The sequence below is a fragment of the Pinus tabuliformis genome, chromosome 2_1, assembly GCF_031772625.1.
Source record: "Pinus tabuliformis cultivar Carrire ecotype Pingquan chromosome 2_1, CPIR1, whole genome shotgun sequence".
NCBI lineage: Eukaryota > Viridiplantae > Streptophyta > Pinopsida > Pinales > Pinaceae > Pinus > Pinus tabuliformis.
This window is the reverse complement of record NC_142299.1, coordinates 609,692,226-609,707,977: the sequence shown is the minus strand read 5'-3', so window position 1 is coordinate 609,707,977 and position 15,752 is coordinate 609,692,226. Positions and strand designations below refer to the sequence as shown.

At 35.9% G+C, this 15,752-nt stretch overlaps 2 long non-coding RNA genes and 1 pseudogene across 2 annotated transcripts; 1 reads left to right on the top strand and 2 right to left on the bottom strand.

The window, feature by feature from the left end:
- The first annotated feature begins 1,475 nt into the window (after positions 1 to 1,475).
- Positions 1,476 to 3,055, top strand: LOC149201982 (uncharacterized). Its single transcript, XR_016253486.1, has 3 exons — positions 1,476 to 1,558; positions 1,667 to 1,829; positions 1,927 to 3,055. It is a non-coding gene; the product is annotated as an uncharacterized LOC149201982 (long non-coding RNA).
- A 3,977-nt stretch (positions 3,056 to 7,032) lies between these two features.
- LOC149201981 (uncharacterized) lies at positions 7,033 to 8,485 on the bottom strand (annotated as a pseudogene).
- Positions 8,486 to 9,834: 1,349 nt separating this feature from the next.
- LOC149201980 (uncharacterized) lies at positions 9,835 to 10,821 on the bottom strand. Its single transcript, XR_016253885.1, has 3 exons — positions 10,394 to 10,821; positions 10,222 to 10,293; positions 9,835 to 10,126 (listed from the first exon to the last, which is right to left on the bottom strand). It is a non-coding gene; the product is annotated as an uncharacterized LOC149201980 (long non-coding RNA).
- Between the last annotated feature and the right edge of the window lie 4,931 nt (positions 10,822 to 15,752).

The window sequence follows — 15,752 nt, the reverse complement described above, 5'->3', positions numbered from 1 at the left end:
TGTTTATTTTATATTAGATTAAGTTAGTTTTATATATACCTATCCTAGTAATAAATAACAATAAAAAGACAAAGCATAGAGTTTAATAGAAATAATTCTATTCTTGAAGCTTAAAATGCTTATAAGTAGTTCAAAACTATGAATCAAATTTGATCCCAGTAACAAACAAATACGGTATAAAGTTTATAGAACTCATTTTGGGTGTGGATAGAGTGGAGATAAATATCATTTACAGCCCCGACCAAATCCTTCTCTTTGGAATAACAGATAATTCATTGTAATTTTAGGTCTTTAAATAGGTTACATTAGAGAAGAATACCATGGGAAAAACCATTAGTTAAAAATAGCACGGGAAATAACCATGTGTTGTGAGTACCAAAGCTACTCATGTTTACATGACATGACATTTTTTTTTTAATTTAATTTTACTTTTATTTTTATGTAATTCGATGGAGTCAAAATGCCACAATTAATAATTATAGTTAATAATTATTTTATTCTAAGTATAATTTTAATTTTTATGTAATTTGATCGAGCCAAATATTCAAATAACATAGGAAAGGCATCATAACATCTCTTCCATAGAGGTGGCAAACAATGATGATCCATACTCAACTATATGTTGACCATAAAAAACCCTCTCCAGCCATAACTTGAATATATTCAACCGTAGTGAACCATTGCCTACTAATCCTCCCCATACATGTTTACTCTCAAGTAGCATAACCACATTGATAAAGTTGAATACTTCAATGAGCATTATATTTCATCCTGGATACACTTATCAATAACATTAAAATGTAGTAAATAACCCTTATCAACATATTTCAACCACTTTATTAAAATGTAGAAAATAACACCTATCAACATATTTCAACCAATTTATTAAAAATAGAAAATAACACCTATCAACATATTTCAACCAATTTATTAAAAAGTAGAAAATAACACCTATCAACATTTTTCAACCACTAATCCTCCCTACGCATGTTTACTATCAAGTAAGATAACCACATTAATAAATTGGTTGAATACTTCAATCAACATTATTTTTCATTTTATCAATAACATTAAATTTCCAAGTCTACTAGATATTTGCAGCAATAGTCTTTGCAAGCATAAAATATAATTTATTGTAAAAATGCTAATACACTCTTTCACATGTGTCTAAAAAACAAAGAAGTTTGGTCCCCACAAGTCTTATGGTCCGATCCCAAACAATACACCTAAAAACTGTCCAAAAACTTTAATTGGAAAAAAAAAACATGATATCCCAGTGGGAATATTGAAATGGAAGAAAACAAAAAATATATATATATATATGGTCATACGCCACAAAGATGTCAACGACGTGGAAGCATAATCTAATGCCACGTGGGGTACTGGCAGGATATGACAATGTTAATCAAGATTTGAAATCCGTCCGAGACCTTTATAATGGCGAGGGATACTGAGATGGGAGTATGTCCAAGTGTCTGCGAAGTGTGATACTGTGTTGATCATCATCTTCGCTTTCCGAAGAGTGGATCTTGCTGCACTCTCTTGGGTGATGTAACAGGTAATTACGAGGTTAAGAAAGTACTTATATTTGAGCATATATTCCGTTAAATGCTTTAGATCCAAAAGGCAGTATGATATCTAAAAGTCTTGGATGGGTTTCTAACAGATTTTAGTAACAGAACCTTCTTCGGAAAGGTCCAAGGCGGTAAAGCTACATCGGCAATAAGATTCCCATGACACAGTCGTTTAACTGGACAAGTTATATTCTTTCTCAAAGAACATTTCGTGGGATCCGTGGTCATTTCGTGGGATCCGTGGTCTAATTTGGAGTAAGGGCTCGATCACTTCTCTCTTCTTTTCTTTATCAATACGCTCATCATGTCTTAGTAATGTTCCGCTAACATTTGGAAACAATACTCTTTACAGGAGACGACGAAGTTAGATTTACTTCCCCAAGAACAACAAGAGATGGAAGACAAAGACAGCCTTGTCGCTCTGGTTCAAGCACCAGACCCTAGACGAAAAAATGCAATATTGAAAGCATATAAAAATGAAACTTTTACTAGTAACAAAGCAAATAAAAAAGAAGTTTTTACTAATGACGAATTACAATTTCTTCGAGGGGAAAGGATCTGGATCGAAGAATTGGTTGACGGAGGAGAAACTTATGAGCTTACTGGAGAAAAAAAAGTAATTCTTTGCATGCACCTATGGTCACTGATGAGACGTGCAAGTTCCTCAGACTCTTCAGATAAGATCTGGGAAGCGATAAGTAAAGGCTGGCCAGAATGTGTGTCATGGGGAAAGGAATATTATGGTCACTTTTGGGGAAAAATTGACCATAAACCGGGAAAAAATGAACCCTCGTTAAGGGACCAAGCTGAAAATAAAGGTCTGTTAACCATCTTGGATGCATACAAGGATATGGAAAGACATTTCAAGGAAGATAACCAACATTTGCTAGTAAATTGGCCCAGTGCTTATCATCCGGGGGAAGACAATCCCAGTGCTTATCATCCGGGGGAAGACAATCCCAATCCAACTCTTGACTTATGGAAGGATATGATAAGGCATTGTACCAAAGAGGACGCTGGACTCCTCCTAACATCCTTAAGACGTAAATCGTAGGGCTGCACACAACATTTGTGTTGAAGAACTTTAATTTTACAGAACTTGGTGTATCATATTGGCTTCTTAAGGTTATATCCAGCCATGAACATGTCAAGGTAATTTTTTTTCCTTCAAATCTTCCGGGTCACCTCCGAAGTCGGTGCCTATTCTATTATGTTGCTGACTTTTACTGTGCAGAATGATTATGCTACCGTCAGCCGCCAAGTTCGGATTTGAAGTCCGTCCGTGATCGCTCACCGCAATTCTTGCAAGTGTCTCTCAAGTTTCAACCCTTTCTCAGCTTCTGTTTTTCCAATGTAATGTTCTGTTCATCGTGGTCGATCTTCACCTTCCAGAGAGATGGGTTCATCTCCTTTTGCTTCAAAAAAAAATTGTGATTGTTGTGTGTAATTACATTTACATCGAATAGCTTTCTTTTCAAGTATATAGCACTATTTCCAAAGTAATCTTTCGTAATCTTGAAATCTTTGGTATTGAATTTAGTAAAATTCATATATATAAATAGATATATATAAACTAGCAATTGTCCCAAAAGGTACAAAGAGAGGCCGATAGGATTATTAGATTAGAATTGTTGAATTTCTCTAGAAGAGATGTTGGTTCAAGCCTAACGGATGAGCAATTTGAGCTAGCTAAACGCCTTCTAATTGTTTTTTTATTATGGTAAAATTATATTGATAATTCATTGGTTTTTCTTTCAAAAGCTTGAAGGAATTTGAAGAGCAGGTATAGAATTGCTAGAATTGCTTTGTGGGATTTGATCCCAAAATCACTGATTTGTAGATATATACTCAATGAAATGTTAAGCAGCAGACATGCAGAATTCAGAGTAGAATGAAATGGATAGGCCTCCACAATATTTTTTGGATAATTTATACTTATCTGTGCACTCTAGGGTATGTCTGCGTAAAACTATATATTTCTTGTAAACCTACGCTATATGGTTTAGCCACAGTTTTTTAGAATATAAATTCTAACTGTTATTGTCTAATAACATAATGATTTCTAGACTATGTGATTAGTTATATTTTTCTTGTTCTGGCACTGTTTTGGTAGCCTGAGGTATTTATCTATATATTTTTCCAAGCAAAACTTAATGAGAACCTGAGGAATAGTTTGTCACATTTTGGATGGCATTCTTGATAAACCCATGAACATAGACTAGTACACCTGATCAAAAAGGCTTTAATCCGGCACCTGCTATCACAAAATTAGCTAAATGCCTAAAAACATTGGCCATAGCCAACTGAACTAACCTCTTCGACTAAGATATATGTGTGTGGGGCATTTAATTCATGTCTCTAACCTCAAAAAAGGGAAGACGTTAGATGAAACATACTTCTAGATAATTTAGTATCTGCAGTTGATATATATAGATATATATTGGAATGCTTGACAGAAACATACCTGAAGGGGCTGCAGTGCAAAGAGAGGCTTCCTTTAATAAAAGATTAATAAACTTATGCTATCCTGATTCACAATTGCTTACATATTTAGCGTTTTCCCTACAACCTTTATGACCTTTTCCTTTTACTTGTTGTCCTCTTGAGGTTTGCTTCGAACTGAGAGTCCATATATCCAGTGGGCTGCGAGGTTTGTCACTCTGTCCTGTCATACGACATAAATTGCCGACAACTTGGGGGAGTCGTTTTTATTGATTTGGTCATGGCGTTAATGAAGTGAAGACGTTTATATGTAAATACTGAAGACCTCGCCATTGTGAGAGATCCAATCCTCTGTGGATATGATGTGTGGAATCTAAACAGTTCAGAAGGTAACCCCCATAAGAGCTAGCTTCTGCAGACAATGACAGAGGCATTTGAGTTAATCATAGGATCAATCGCCATGAAAAAATAATGTGCATACACTATGTAGGTTGAGGTTGATGGTTGTTACATCGATCTCCATGGGGGCATGCTGCATATGGACGATATAGATCAGTCTCAACCAGTGTCGTTGAAGGCATGAATGCCCACATGTTATAATTCTAATCATCAAGAGAGAGTCAGGAGATTAATCCCCATGGTAGTTTGAGATGTAAATGCTCAATTTACACAGCAAACTGCAACTTTGGCAATATCTGGTTAGAAGATGACGGAGAACAATAGGGAACTCCTGTAGTGTTGAATTCTTTGAAGTACCTACCAATAACTATCAGCTAAGGCAAGCGAAACCATTCAAGGATTTCCAAGGAAGACAGAAAAATTTCACCATGCACTTCACAAAAAGCCAACAATGCTGCTCTTCAAAGAATAAGAACTTCAGTTTTCTAAATTTTCATATGTGTGTCTTTGGTTTTACTGAGAATTGTTTGTATCTTTTGATCTCTTACTGTTCTCCACTAATCTCTTCCTAAAGAGCAGCAGAAAATAAACAGCACTCTGTGCCTCATGCAAGAGGGTATTTTTTTAGAATGTAGAATGTAACATATGCAATCTACATGTATGCTGTAGCAACAATGTGCATGCACTATTCAGTGCGAGAAGGATCCTAGCCCTTAGTAATGAATGGAACAAGGGCTACTATGTGACTCTTGGACATTGCCATTTATGCTGTGAATCTTCTTTTCTCATGAGTTCACAAATGAAATTTTCATGGGTCAGAGTTCTTTTTCAGTTCAAATGATATTCAATTTTTTAGCAAAATTTTGCTGTGTCCTAATTGGAAATAAAAATTTCATATTTTCATTATTCTTTTGTTATCATTCATAGGATTTTGTTTCAGATGATTCAATCTTCTGTGGGGTTTTTTATGGCCATGGTCCTTATGGTCATCTTGTTGCCCGTAGGGTCAGGGATTCATTACCAGTGAAACTGCATTCTTTTTGGCAATCCTTCAAGGATAAAGCAAACAACATCAATGCTACCGATACATACAATAACAAAAAGAAGGAAAAAATGGCCAAAATGACTTGGGTGGTGATGGCCAAGTCAGTTCAAGAAAGGAGTCCAGTCTTTTTTCTGCCTGGAAAGATACCTACCTGAAAGCGTACAAAGTAATGGACAAAGAATTGAGGTCTCGTCCGACTATAGACTGCTTTTGCAGTGGAAGCACTACAGTTGCAGTTGTTAAACAGGTAATCTGCAATTAGTCGATATATTTTATATGTATTAGTTATGAATGAAATTTCGTTTCTTTCTGTTTCGTCCTGTTTTCTGCTGTTTAACTTGAAATAAGATATAGACGTTCCTTGTACTGAGGTAAAACTACATACCTTCTGTTTTAGATTTATAAGAAAAATATGGTACATTTTCAATGTCCAAAAAATTAACATTTGAAAACTATAAGACCTGTTGGCACATAATGTCCTAGCAAGCAAGCAAACAAAGCCAGATGCTATTACCAAAGTCCAATCTCCCCATTCTCTCAAACTTTCCTATGATATTAGGTAAATGGGGATCGGGAGTAACACTCGAGGATGACATTTGAATTACTTTACCTACTTGAGACTGATAAATAAGGCTCCTGGGAGCCTAATGATATTTTTTATAATAATTAAATATTGAATAACATACATTTGAATTACTTTACCTACTTGAGACTGGTAAATAAGCCTAATGATATTTTTTTATAATAATTAAATAGCGAATAATATTATTTTATGATTACGGAGTTCCATAATTCAAGAGGGAAACCTCCACGCAGTTAGAAACAGTTAGAGACAGTTGTACCTTTCTTTCTCGGAGATAAAAGGAAGTCTCGGTGGAAAGAAAGGGGTTCAGTCTTTGTTATGGAAAAAGGATAACAAAGGTATGTGAAATTGAGTGGAAAGAAAGGGGTTCAGTCTTTGTTATGGAAAAAGGATGAGAAAGGTCTGTGAAATTGACAGGACGCTGTCAAAAGAGGGATAACTTGAGCTGGACTTGAGCCAGTGGATAACCTAAAGGTCTGTGAAATTGACAGGACACTGTCAAAAGAGGGATAACTTGAGCTGGACTTGAGCCAGTGGATAACCTCAGTGGATAACCTCATTTGGGGGTCTGTGAAATTGACAGGACGCTGTCAAAAGAGGGATAACTTGAGCTGGACTTGAGCCAGTGGATAACCTCATTTGGGGGGAGAAGAGGACGACATTGCCCTTCTCAAGGTTGGGTGGAGAAAGTTACCCTAGGATTCTATAAATTACACAATCCAAACTTATACTTTTAAGAAATATTTGTCAAATTTTAGGAAATTAACCGGAATGGCACAATCAAATTAATAAACATTTTGACTCTTTCCATTAGAGTATGATAATACACTTTTGAGCAAGATGATGATTATTTAAAATGAATTTTTAAATACATAGATTCAACACTAACCTTCAGACGCTCAGACTCTATAAATTATACAACAGACTAACAATTCTAAGAAATATATAACAAATTTTAAATAAAATGGCCGAAAACAAAACATAAAAAATTCAAATCAAATCATTCAATTTTATACAAACTATCTGATTGTTTTATCACAAATAATTGTTTTATAACAAATAAACATCTCCGCAGGATTGATATATCCAAAATATTAATGCATCACACAAATTTCACCGCGTATCCATTTGTGGGCTATCCTTAACATACAAGTGATCATCCTCTGTGGCAAAGATGGTGTAGGAGGCCAGCCTGAAAATAACATATAATCCCTGGAATGCCTTTCAGAGAGAAGCCCTTTCATGATTTCGTAAGTCATAAACACAATACCAAGACTTGGAACAACTTTGAGGTACTCTGCAAGAATGCCCCTGTATAAACCAGCCCATCATTCTGTTCCAATTATCTGTCCGAATATGCCAACAAGTCCCCTGTTGTTGTAAACATGAGCTCGCCCACCTGCACCTTCCAGTTGCATTCTTCTACTCACCAAATCAAGAGGAAACGTTGCTGTTGAGGATGCAACACCTGAGAGGCTTCCACAGGCCAAGCTAATCCCAACAGGTGAATCCTGAGGTCTCTCAGACTCACAAGCAGATTTGTGACTCTCATAAGCACAGAAGCTAATATCTATATTAGGTCCAGCTCCCAAAACAGTTGGCGAAAGGCCTTTGTACAACCCCACGAGGCCTTCATCTCTGCAAATGGTACAGAGGGCATGTGTAATACCTCTACAGTACATCACATTTGTCTGTGCTGCTAATCTAGTCCTCACAACATCCAATGGATATGTGATTGATGCAGCTGTTACTCCTCTGCACCACCACCTAATAGACAATTACACAGGTCTGTGCTCACATTCTTTCTATGTTTTTTCACATGCCAGGCAATAACTGCATAATCGATTTGTATTTCTTATGTGTAAAAACTAATGGAAGAATAAGGATGTCGATGAGCAATTGTGACCAAATTTTCCCTCCAAAAAGCTATGAACCCTTCTTCAGAAACAATCCGGGATGCTTCACGGAAAATGCTTGCTTTTTGCAAACTCGCACTCGCATCACGGAAAATGCTTGCTTTTTGCAAACTCGCACTCGCACCATCAGAGTGCATGCAATGGACCTGAAAGAGAATTGTAAGCCGAGCCAATGGGGCAGTGCAGGTCTTGCTGACAGCACCTGCAACAACCCCAGATAAAAGCTGTGAAATATTTGTTCCAATCTGCGAATGCTGCACTGCTTGCCGCACAAACCTTTTCAGACCTCTGTCTACATCACCATGGTGGGAGCTATTCAAAGACAACTGAGCTATATATGCAAGAATTGGTTTATTCAAAGACAACTGAACTATATATGCAAGAATTGGTTTCTAATTTCTCTGTTGAAAATTACTTGCATGATACCTACTGTTAAATTTTGAAAGCAAAGATTTAACCATGGAAAGTAATTGCAATTAATAAAAATCAATAACATTAGTTCTAAACACTTTTAAACCATCACCATGTAAAATTTTGTTATGAAAATTCACAAAATCTCTTGTTCATTCATTTAATAATGGTTCTATATAAAATTCTACATTTGAAGTAGACCATCCTTTATTCAATTGGACAGTTCATATGAAGTCTTCGTTGTGCTAGCACACTGCACACAAACCGTAATTAAAAAGTATTGAAATTAAACCCACTCAAATAATGAAAAGAATTGAAACTACACTCATTCAATTATAAAAAATAATTAACAAAAGAATAGCAATGCTTTACCTTGCACAGTGGACCCTCCAGACTTGGTCATGCGTTGTTGAAGAAGTCCTTATTAGTTTTTAACTGTTAAAAGGATCTAAACTATGAAATCATTCCTGCAATATAAACGCACAGGTAAAACGATTTAACATAAGGCAGATAAGTACACAAAAATGACTTCAAATCTGTAGTTAAATGCATGATTGAAATCATTTACAATTTACTGTTAACAGTATTGAAATATGGTTCCAATATATACATTCTGTTGTAATCGAAACTGTATAAGTCCTATTAATGATGTGCAGTAGATATATAAATAAACATGTAGTGGGAACAGTAGACCCAGCATTTTATTTTAAAAGGGAAGAACTCTGAATGAATTTGATGACTTTTAGGTGTGTTACAGATAAAACTATTATTTCCCTTAGAAGGCAGAGTATCGAACTCTGGAAGAGAAAGAGGATTTTGGGTTGTGAATCAACCTATATACTAAAACCGAAAGGAAAGACCCGGAAAATTAAGAAAAGAGTATATAACCGTTGCCTGCTTTTATAAAGAAAAGTAAATTAAGCGGTAGAACAAAGAGAGTGATGGAATCGTTCTGATTAATATGGGTTAAACTAATTATTCAACAGTCGAGGGGGTTAGGACTAGGCTGCCAATCTGATACCGACCCCGTCCAGAACCCCACAAAAGATTCTCATGGTGAATAAACCAATTGAAGTTAGGGGTGCATGAATTTATTCTTCTGTTCACATTTAAAGAACAGGGAACAATAAACTGAAAAATAAACACAACTCTAATTTATATCTCTGTAGAGAGAGAGAGAGAAATCGTAATATTTGGCTCTGGTATGTTATAACCAGTGCGACAGAGAAACCTTTTCAAAGGAAAGGAGAAATTATTTGAAGTCAACAGGAAACCGATAAAGAACCTGTAGCATTTGCTTATTCCCAATTTTATAAAATTACCAAACCATTTAACTAAACACGACAGCCACAATCGGAAAACAAACATTAAATATCAATCTGCATCCATGCTCCTTTAAAAAAATTATATCACCCCGCAGAAGAGTTCTGTCTAGCAATTACAGTTATACACTATACACAGAAGAAGTCAAAACATTTTCTTTAAATGGAAACCCCAAATTTTTACACGAGCTGTCCAAAACTCAAAGTTGCAAAATGCACAGTTATAAATTATGAACCCCACAGGGTTAATACTGGCCAGGAGACCTCTCGATAAGCAAACTATTCAGTTCGGTATAACATAAGAATGTAAACCCTCTTCCTATAATTCTTTAACCCGCCGTAAGGCTGCAAGTAAGTCAGTAAAGAGCACCTGTGAAGCCAAGGATATCAGTGTTGAGAAGCTGCCAGACTCCCGAACCCCAGTGGAAGCATACCTAAGAAGTGCACGGCGTGAGGTGAAAACCCTAAAATAATCATGTGTATCAACGATAATGAACCGTAAAGCAAAAAATGGGTGCATTAATCTTACCTACGGCAAGGGTTCTGATTATCTGGAACTGGGTATTGAAGAGTACGCCTTCTTCTATCTGGAGAGCGCAACCTGCGAGAAGAATTTCAATTCATGAATTAAACCTAATAAGATACCAGGAAACCCGGTCATGGAGCGAATTAATAGAAGAGGTGTCGAGATGATGAATTACCTGGAAAGGGGCAGAGCGTCATCCGCTCGAACCTGGAAAAACCCCCGACAGTAAAACTGGTTGATAACTGGACACTCTGTAACAGCACGCGCAACTCAGACAGGAAGTAAACTCTGGGACAATGAAAATACTGGCAAAGTGACCTGAATAGTAAAACCTCCTCCCAAGCGAAAGGGTCAGATTATGATAAAAACAGAGACGACGCCGCCATTCCCTCGCAGAACATAAATATCCATGAATACACGACCACTCCCTCGCAGAACTGTCCCGCTCTATTTTGACGCCACTCCCTCGCAGAACTGTCCCGCTCCACCTGTCAGCACGAGACTGAAAAACTCCTGGTTGTGCCATTCGGAATCCGATGCCACGTGTCAGCATGAGGAACAAAGGGACGACGAAAGTCCCTTTCAAAGGAAGGCCTATCGGCCTAATTAAATTATTATTATTAGCCACCACTCCCCAAGGAGGTGGTATTTTTAAACTGAATTTTGGTTTATTTTATTTTATTTATTTTATTGTTTTTTATTTTTAATTAACTAGTTAATTTTACAAAAAAATATTTTTTGGCGAAGGTCACATGAGACATCATTTGTCGACGCGTTTCGAACCAACCAGTGTGGTTCATCGTCAGGACAAGTTGAAGAACCATATTCAGCCTAGCAGTTTAAATAGGCAGAGCAAAGCCCCCAGCGGTTAAAAAGACTAACTACTTTTGACTAGGAATCCTAAAAAATGCTACGCGGGGGGACCAGCCCTTTAAATTAACTAGTTAATTTATTATTTTATTAAGATGATAATGATAATAAGTTTCTAGACGCTTCTTTAAAAAATAATTTAAATAAATAATTAATTAATTTTAAAAAATTGTTTATTTTAATAATGTTTCTAAGTTTACTATAATGTACCATTTTATTATTATATTATTTATCTTAGTGACTGCTAAGACTTTCCCATTGCATCTCTACTATAATTACATGATATGTTGATCTCACTATCCATCTTTGTCTTGATGATGAACCTGGGTTCGAAATGTGTCAACCCTATATTATTGTTGTGATTTATTGAGAAGAGTTTTACTTAAATCATGAAACATTTCATATATTAAATTTAAGTTTTTTAGTGCATTTTTTTAATGTTTTTATTTATATCTAATGCCATGGACTCTAGAGTTAAGTCCATTACATAGTAACTTATGTCTTTACTTGTTTATCAGTTAACTTTCCTAGTAATGGATTGAACAAATTGATTGAAGAGTAGAAATACCTAATATCCAAAAACTACTTATCCAATGCTAATGTTATCCATTCAAAAGTATAATGCACTTAAGAATAAAGAGTTATGTTCAATTCTCAATTGCTTTCAACTTTAGAGTCAGTGTCCAAGTAAATGTTAATCTTGTCTCCAGCTTTATTTTATTTATATTCCATTTCTAGCAAATATGATTTTGTAATGGATTTCTAACACAAAGACAATGCTAAGAATAAATATATTACTAAACTTATTCCAAGTAAGTTGATTTTCTAATACAAAATACCATGACAAAAATTATACTCCATCAAATATGGATATCCTTAGATGCTTTGCCCCATAACTTAAGCTCCGCAGATATGATTGCTCCACATTTTACAGTTTAGATTCCAATTCCGATCAGGTGAACGGATATACTGATTATACATCATTTACAAGTCCTCAATGTACTCGATTCACAATCTCTCTCCTTCCAATTCCTTCAAATTTTATTCCTTTACTAATTCCTCATTCCCTCCTAATTCAAACAAAAACAAGTGATGGGAAGTTGTGGCGAAAAAAAAGGAAGAATGTGATAACCAATAAAGGCTAAGGCAACTCATATTGAGGAAAGAAACATCTAATAAATGTATTTGATTTTTCTAAAATATATATTTACTTTTTTCATGAACATTAGTTGGGCAACATAAAAAAGGAAAGCAATGATGTTTCCAAAATAAAACTATTTGTAATTAAGTTAATAAGAAGGGGACTTGATCATAAAAGATGGCCTTTCTCTCATAATAGAATGTGGAATTCTTTTCCAGTTTGTGTTACTATCGTTTTTTTAATATGAACTATTATATCTATGATTTTTAGATCTACATGTAGATTAATAGAGCTTCTAAATTTATATAGGAAGGTAGGAAGTGATGATGTCATCTAAAGTTTAGATAGAAAAATATTTAGTAACTTTTTTGAAGGATTAAGAAGGTGCCTAAATAATTTATTAATAGATCACATTGTTGAAAAAATGTTTTTACTCAAGGTTTCTCAAATATCATAGTGGAAAGAGATTCAAAATCTTGATATAAGAAATAGGAAATGGAATGAGTTGTGGCTATGGTAAAGGAGCACCTTTTTCCATTATTTAAGAAGATTTAAATATTATACCATCTCTAATATATATTGAGTATCATCATATCATATGAAATAGTTTCACATCATTAACAACATATTAATAATAATTTTGTAAAGGAGGGAGGTGTTACATATCAAGAAGAATCATATATTGAGTAGTTATGAGAAGAAAAAATTGTTGCCATTTAAAGGTGGTCAAAATTTCAGAGAGCATGAGTTAAGGGGAAGGTGAAGTGAAAATCAATAAAAACTTATTTGATGAGTAGAATTTTGTAGGGAAATTAGGGCTGGATTGGATAAACTAAGAGAACCTAAAGAAATTGTATGTAGTGAAAGCTATGAAAGGACACAAAAATCTATTAAATTAGAAACTGACTTATAACTTATCTAGCAACCAACTTGTTTTCACCTAGATAAATCACGTAATTAATTGAATTACAATTAAATTCTATCAAATTGTACAAATGAGATTTGACTCAAACAAATTTGTGTTTTGTAAACATGATAAGTCTCACTTGTAATTGACTCATAGCTAAAGTCTATAGAATTGTTCAAATAAGATTTGATTTGGATAAATTTGGCTTCTCAGATGAAGAAATCGATCTCGCCAGCACGTTCCTTGCAAAAAATAGAGAAAAATGAGTATAAAGTCTGCATGATTCTAAAACTGTCATTTTTGGGCCTCCAGGGAATCTCAAATATTCCTCAAGATTCCATAAAGATTCTTTTCTTCAGATCAACTAGAATTCCACTGCTCATATGAGGAAACTACTTACACCATCAGGCTCCTTGCGAAAAAATGAGAAAATTGAGTATAAAATAGGCATACTTAGATTCTTGCGTCATGGTTCCACCCTCATCATTCTGTCTCTCGAAAATTCGTTGCTCGGATCAAAAAACGGTTTGTGTCATTAGACTCCTGGCAAAATTGTAATCAATCTTATTATAAACTTAACATGAATCTTACACCTACAAAAATTCACTCAAAGGGAATCTCCAAGATTCCTCAAGATTTTGTTGCTGGAATATTCTAGAGAGTATTTCCTTAAAATATTCTTGGAATCTACCTCACGATCTGTGCTTATGTAGGATCAGTTTCGACCCGCCACTTGTCCCAAGACTTATATGCCTTGCTTTCCTCAGTCCTGGCCCCGTCTTCCCATACGAATGAAGTTGCTTTAAATATATTAAGGAGGGGAAAACTTATCAAGGCTTGTGGTTGGCATGTTGGTTAGTGCGTGTATATTAAGGTGTTGGTGGTTGAGGAGGTCTTGGGTTCAAACCCCATGGACTCTCCTTTTGGTTTACAAAATAACTTATATATGGTTTTAGTTATAACCATATAACCCACCAATGTATGAACTTTGTAGATAAAACAAAATGAAGTTGCACACATCCCAACTGAATGTGGTCATATGCCAGATCTAATTGGCCAAACAGGCTCTTCCACATGATGGCCCTAGATTGGTCATTTAATTGCCACTTCAACCATTGACTGGGTTCCATGTGTTAGGTCATGAATGTGCCACTTATATGTTGACTAGGTGTCACATGGATTCTTTTGGAAATGATATGTCACCTATAGTGTAATTGGCCAAACAGGTGCTACCACATGGTGGCCCTGGATTGGTCATTTAATTGCCACTTCAACCATTGACTGGGTGTCATGTGTTAGGTCATGAATGTTCCACTTATATGTTGACTAGGTGTCACATGTCTTCTTTTGGAAATGCTATGTCACCTACAGTGCCACATCACCTCCTGAATGTACCTGTTGACTAGGTTGTATGGTGGTGCCATGTCACCATGTTGATGTTAGCAGATTTATGATGTCATTAGTTGAATTTTGAATTTTTTATAAGTTTGACCATAACCTTGACCACAAATATCTTGAGCATACGAACTCCGGTTTGATTTATGTTTGCGCTGTTGAAAAACTTGTGACTAGCTCTTCCATCTAACCTCGATTTCATGGAAATCCAAGGAATTTTATTTTTGAGCTTTTCCTGAGCCCTCTTTGATTACTAAGTGTCTCTAGAGCCACCTAGATCATTCCTCCCTACTGAGGAGATTTTGGTCCTCCAAAAACATGAACACAATCTACAATTTACTATACTCCCTTGTTTGCACAATGTTAGGGTCCCACCCTAACCCCCTTATTTATGTAATGGGATCGAGTCATAGTCAAGAGTTAATAAAGCCCACATTAATAATTGTAAGTGGTTAACTCGCAATTAATGACGGGACCATAGTTAGTTGCAAATGGGCCGTAGTATTAGATAGATGGTAATAATAAAACCCATGGTATTGATCCTTGGTACTGCATGTATGAGTCATATAAAAAGGATAGAGACTCCCTGCGAGGAGCGTCTTGTCTTATTTTTGTATCGAGCTCTGCTCTATTGGAGGTTGCCCCCTCGAAGAGGCCAGTGAACATTGCTTTCTCAATAATAAAGTATTTGCTGTTGTCTCTCACTGTTCTATGTTCTGGGTATCTTTCTTCACATATTCTGTATTTGGGTATCTTTTGTAGGTTAAGAGCATAACAAGTGGTATCAGAGCACTTTCCAGGGACGGTGGGATCTCCATTTTGTAGAATTTTTTTTTTTTGGCTAGAGACATGTTCCGGCGTCTTTAAACCACGGGATCTCTCGTTGAGCGCATAAACCTGTGGATTTGGGGAGGCATGCACGCAGGAAATACAAGAGGTGGTCACGCTTGTTGGACTCCCTTGTAACCCCTGTGGGTACCTCTTCGAGTAGTAGTGCATTAGACAGAACCGCATATGGACTGTCTTCCAAGTACCTTCTAGGTATATCGGAAGCCCCTTAGCTCCTTTGCAACCTCGCCATAGATAAACCTTTGGCCGTCTTGCTACTACAGTACACCGAGAACAACAGTCGGAGAAATTACTCACTCGTATGATAGTGTAGTCGGGTTGTACGGCTAAGGGTGCGGTTGATCCTCCTTAGTTAGAGCCCTAAAACATTGG